Source organism: Echinops telfairi, unplaced genomic scaffold (genome assembly GCF_000313985.2).
Source record: "Echinops telfairi isolate 266 unplaced genomic scaffold, ASM31398v2 ScPeMD7_2291;HRSCAF=2852, whole genome shotgun sequence".
Lineage (NCBI taxonomy): Eukaryota > Metazoa > Chordata > Mammalia > Afrosoricida > Tenrecidae > Echinops > Echinops telfairi.
Window position 1 is genome coordinate 21,989,716 of NW_022106189.1, and position 6,157 is coordinate 21,995,872.

Consider the following 6,157-nt stretch of genomic DNA (forward strand, 5'->3'; position numbering starts at 1 on the left):
CCTTTTCAGGGAGATTCTGCTACCACGAAGAAACAGGTTCTGCAAGAGAAAAATAAGTTTTCTAAACTCACAAGGCTAGTAAGTGTTCCCTTTGTGTGTGTGGTAGTTTTCAAAGTCAGATTGATGTGCAAATATATCTTTCCCCCCTCTGACATGCTGCCCGAGGTTCGTTCATAGAGGGAGTTAGCTATTTCTCCGCAACCATTGGGTTATCTTCCTTTTATGTCCGTTTTAAAGAAGACATTTAGGATTTGGCTTTTTGGAGGAAAGTCTGAGCCTCTGACCACGGTTGTCGTTAGGCGCTGCTGAATCAGTTCTTATTCATAGCGACCCTGTGTACAACAGAAAAAACACACCACCTGGTACTGCATCACCCTCTCAATTGTCGTTATGCTTCGGCCCATTGTTCCAGCCCCTGTCACTCCTAGGTACATTCAAATTCAGATAATTGATACTTGGAACATTTACTCTCTTCCCAGAAGTCACTTATTGGGAACTCACTGGGAACAATGGAGAAATCACGCTGGCAATTCAGGAGCTTTCTTAATTCCAACAGTTAATCATGTAGTGAGTGCTTATTATAGGCCAACGACCATGCAGTGCGCTGTTTTATTTAATTCTTTGGAATCACTGTTAACCAAGCACGCTGGCTGTGCTTAATTTAGGAAATAATGCTAAAAAGAGATTGGAGAAACTGTCCAAATAGAATATGGTAAGCATCGTACTATACGGGTATCTAGCCCAGGCGCTTTACAACCAGTCGATATTTACGCTGACCTGGTGTAGTAACCAGGTACACGTCTGACTGTGATCTACACTCTCAGCAGTTCAAACCCAGCCACTCTGTGTGAGAAAGAGGGCTTTCTACTCCCATAAACAGTCTCAGAAGCTCACAGGGGCAGTTCTATTATGTCCTATAGGGCCAATCTGAGTTGTCAGAGACTCGAGGGCAAATGAATATTTTTTAAAGGAGCCTACATAGGAGGATGATTTATAATAATTGTTGTTTGAGAAATTGAGCACTTCTGATCTTACTAATACCTCAGTTGCCATCAAGGTAGCTGATATGGTGGGGAGCAACCTAACAGGAAGGGGGCTTGCCCTCTTTCACCACCAATTAGAACCAATCAGCTTATCTTCTCTAAACATCGGGCTGGCATTGTGGATGGTGCAGTGCAATACAGTCTCCTTCAGCCCCCGCCCCCATAAGGAGTTCCTTTTTGGGATCATAGCCATAAGGGATGGTCCCTATCTAGTGATGAAGACCCAGTACATGTGAGGAGGCCCACAGACCACGGCCCAGGAGTGGCTGAGGCTTCTTTGACACCTGGATTGTGGGTCATCTCCTTCTTCTGTGCCTTCCTGCTTCCTCACCCCTTCACAAGTGCTGTTCCTGAGACTGCTTCCTAAAATATCTCCCCACTGGATTCTCCGCCTCAGAGTCTGGTTCCCAGGGAACCTGAACAAAGTCAGATGCTAACTAAGAGTTCTTTTTTTTTACATGCATTGATTCATGTATTCACACGCCATAGTTAAACATCCCAAAGTCCTTGGGTGGGGCTAACTGGTAGCGTTCCTGGCTGCTAACCAGTAGGTGGGTGGTTTGGGTCCCCCTCTGAGGCACCTCAGAAAAAAGGCCTGACAGCCCACTTTTGAAGAATCAGCCGCTTTCACTTTCCAAGCCCACGGAGCCCAGTTCTTTGGTACCCCACGTGGGGTCACTGCCGCCAGTTAGAATATACTCAACAGCAAATCTTTTTTTTCTCTCAGAAAAGCTTGCGGCCAGGAGAAAGCATTATCACTGTAACATTATAAAATGTTCAGTAGTTGTTGTTTTCTGACTAAATGATAAAAATTACCCCATCATAATGCACTGTCAGTTCTCACATGTGCATAGAATCTTCTACCTCAGCAGTTCTCAATCTGTGAGTCGCAACTCCTTTGGGGGTTGAACGACCCTTTCACAGGGGTCATCCGATTCATAACAGTAGAAACATGACAGTGATGAAGTAACAACAAAAATGATGTTATGGTTGGGGGTCACCGTATGAATGGGTCGCAGCATTAGGAAGGTTGAGAACCACTGATTGAAGAAACTCCTTCCCAGGTCTTCCTAAACGAAAAACCCTTGGCCTCGGGCCTGTACTCAGCTGCATGCGTTTTCCTCTCGAAAAGCAAGCATGATCATTTACAATGTTCTCTCTCAGCTGCCTGATGTGAAGCAGGATTTTCAGTGGGGCAAGGAGACCCTTTACAGACGGGTGCCATTCAATATTTGCAATTTCAAATCCCATCACAAATCCACCTCGTTCCTTTCCATTTTAGGTCCCACTAGTGCCTATTTTTCCTTTTCTATGGAAATAATTGCCATGGTCATATTACCTCATGTGCTTAAGATTTTGTATATTATTCCCTTTTCCTGCAAGGCCACTTCATCTCCCACATCATCCACAACCTCCATCAAAATGCCCATGTGCTGACTTGCTGGCTTGATTGTTCCCTGTTCTTTTAATGTGTTATGGATAATTACTTCCTACCAAACATCAACTGGATAATTCAGTATGATTTCTCCCCCCACCCCCCCATAGGGACCTTATAGAGCCAAGTAGAACCACCCCATAGGGCTTCTTTACAGAAACAGACTGCCGTCCCTGTTTTCTACTGAGCTGAGCTCAAACCATCAACCTTTGGACCCACAGCCAGGTGCTTTAATCTGTGCACTACCAGGGGCTCCTTTTCTTCTACCCTTCTATGATACTTTGTGCATCTATCCCATGGATGCGTTGAAACCTTGTATGTTAATCACTTGTTTGTGTGTTTCTATCTTAATGAATTTCAACCACCGCGAAGCCATGACTATGTCTTATTTATCTTTATACATTCCGAACTTTACAGTGTGTAGACTGGATGCACTGTGGTTGCATGCTCTCGTTCACCTATTTGTACTGGCTATACAAAATTAGCAATTCATCCCATCGGATTTCCTTTAAACAGTGAAAGTAATGTTTTCATATTGGTTGCTCCAGGGTAAATTTCAGCTGTGCAGAAAGGGGTCATGGCAGAATTTGCTCCTTTCCTTTATTTTAATGATCCATTTCTTTGTTTCTGCTGCTATTTACCATTGTCTTTTTGCTCTTAGTTCACAATGCAAAGTGCTTCCGTCAATAGACATGCTTGAAATAGTTAGTGGTATGCTGTTTGAATAACTTTTTGTCATTCAGCCTTCTGCATATCAAGCATGATGGATGGGGTAGCAGCAGACATCAGAAACCGGAGGAAAAAATGGGCTTCCTGAAAGTGTGGAAGTGGCCACTAATAATCATCATAAAGTAATAATTATTCAAATTTGCAGATAGATTCTTTCCCAGAGGAACTGCATACCTTGCAGGAGCCTCAATGTGCAGAAAGGGAAATAGTATCAGTCCACTCGCTCCATCTCCGTTCTCCGTGTTAGCTTGGCGTCACTCAACCTGTCATGACGCTCTTGGATCCCTCCTCACGTTGCCCCTGCATCTCACTGTGCTCCCCGATGCCCCACACCAGAGGGATTCCTTGTCAGTGCTCAAATGCCACCTCTTGCCCCCGCGTTGTTATTCGGGTATTTATCCGCATACCCGTCTCCCCTTAGTCTCAGAAAGAGGAGTCTTCCTCACCATGGCATTCCCAGCAGCTTGCATGGGGCTGTGAAAAATCAGTTGCTAGAGAAATATGTACTGAGTAAATAATGAAATCCCATATATAAAAAAATCATTGATCGAGGTGTTTTTGCACAGCACCTAATACAACTCTTCCAAATGTTCAGTCATTTCAGCAATAGCTTAGTCTCACTCAAGAATATGAAATGATTAACACATGGGAAAAGGTGGACTGGAATGAGACATAACACCGACTCGTTTTTAGAAGTTTCTTTCTGTTTCTCTCAAAGGGGAAGGTTTAAAAAAAATGATTTATGTCCAAAAGCTTAATTTCTGGGTTAAAGTGACTATTATTAAAAGTGGCATAAGCCTTAAATATGTCTACTATTTAGGAACTCAGAGCTGGTATGTGATTACAAATGTCACTAACTAAAACCTGACAATCCTATTCTTTCTGGAAATATATAGTCCAAGTGTTCGCAATAGTCAGAATATTAAGATTAGCTCAGGTGGATATATATTACATTTTTTGTATGATTTTCATGAGTTTTGTGATTGATCATTATTGTACATCTGTGAGCACTACTTAAAGAAAAAAAATATGTGCTACTAGTCTGATCTGGTGTATATTTACTATTTCTAAAATTTATTTCTGGATAGTCCCATGGTGATTCTGTGGGGTTATGTGTTCACTCATAGTGACCGTGTTGAAGAGAACAACCCTTCTTTGACATTTTCAAAATCAGCGAGACAAGGTCTCTCCATCCTTCTTTCTGAAGGACATGCTGTCTGTACATCTTCGAAGTCAGATTTGTTGGTCCTTCTGGCAGCCATGGTATATTTCATTTTCTTCACCAACACCAGTATTTGAAGGCATCAATTCTTCTTTGGTGTTTGTTAGTTATTATCCAGCTTTTACATGCCTATGAGTGATTGAAACTACCACGGAGAAGTCAGGTGCTCCTTAGTGACATCTCTGATTTTTGACATTTTAAAGAGCCCCACCCCACCCCACCCCCCATCCCGCTGCCCTGCCAACCGGGAGATTTACCCATCCTTTGATTTCTTGACTGTTGCTTCCACGAGTGTTCATTGTGAATCCAAATAAAATGAAATCCTTGACAATCTCAATCTGTTCTCCATTTCTCATGATAGTGTTTATTGGTTTAGTTGCGAACATTTTTGTTTTCTGTACATTAAGGCAGTGGGTCTCACCCTTCCTAATGCTCTGGCACTTTAATATTCCCCCCATAATAATGCCCAATAAAATTCCCCACATAATAATGCCCCCCAACCATAAAATTATTTTCGTTTCTACTTCATCACTGTCATTTGCTACTGTTATGAATCTGGCAACCCCTGTGAAAGGGTCATGCGACCCCCAAAGGGGTCATGATCCTCAGTTTGAGAATTGTTGCATTAAGGTGTAATCCAAACTGAAAACTAATTTTTGATCATCATCAGTAACTGGTTCTTGAATTATTTGCCCCTTATACAGATTGCATAATTATGGTGAAAATACACTACTATGATGTTATTTTCCTGATTTTAAACCACAAAGTATTTCCTTATTCTGTTGAAATGACTGCCTCTTGGTCTATGGTTTTGTAGGAGCACAATGAAGTGTTCTGGAATTTCCATTCTTTCCAATGTTATCCATAGTTTGTTATGATCCATACAGTTAAATGCCTTTCCGTAGTCAATAAAATACAAATTTCTGGTATTCCCTGCTTTCAGTCAAGATCTACCTGACATCAACAATGATAACTTCATCCCGTGTTCTCTTATGAATCTGGCTTGATTTTCTGAAAGTATCAGGTTGATGGCCTGGTTCAACCTATTTTGAATTATCTTCAGCAAAATATGATTGACAAGTGATACTAATCATATTATTTCTATATAGTTTTCAGTATCTTTAGAAGAAACATATTGATTTGAACCTTTACATATACCCTTCCGTTAAACGATTTACTAAGTACGAAAATGGATACCAGTGGAGGTGTGGGGAAATTAATCTTCCTCCAAATAAAAGTTCTATACTCACAGATTGTATGATTAATGATCTGACTGTTGTGACAGGTCTTCTTTTCCCCCCGCCGTGCTATAGTAGTAAATTGTTTGATTATCTTACAGTTTATGTATCTGTTTCCCTGTTGCTGGACATTACAAGTGCAATAAACATTCTTATGCTTATTTTTCCTTGGTAAACGTGCAAGGCTTTCTTAAAGTAAATGACTAATATTGAGTGTTTGTGTGTAATGAACATGTGTGCCATCTTCAACTAGACATCACTATATACTTTCCAAGATGATTGTATCCATTTACAGTCCCATCAATAGTATGTAAATGTTTATTTCTTTTCATTTTACTAATACTTGGTTAATACAGCATTTAGTTTTTGCTAGGCTGATGGATTTAAAATGGTATCTCACTGTAATTTAAAGTTACATTTCCTTGATTTTGTGTTTGACAAGCACATTTATGTGTGTGTCTGTTAGAGAAGACAGAGAGAGAGAGAGAGA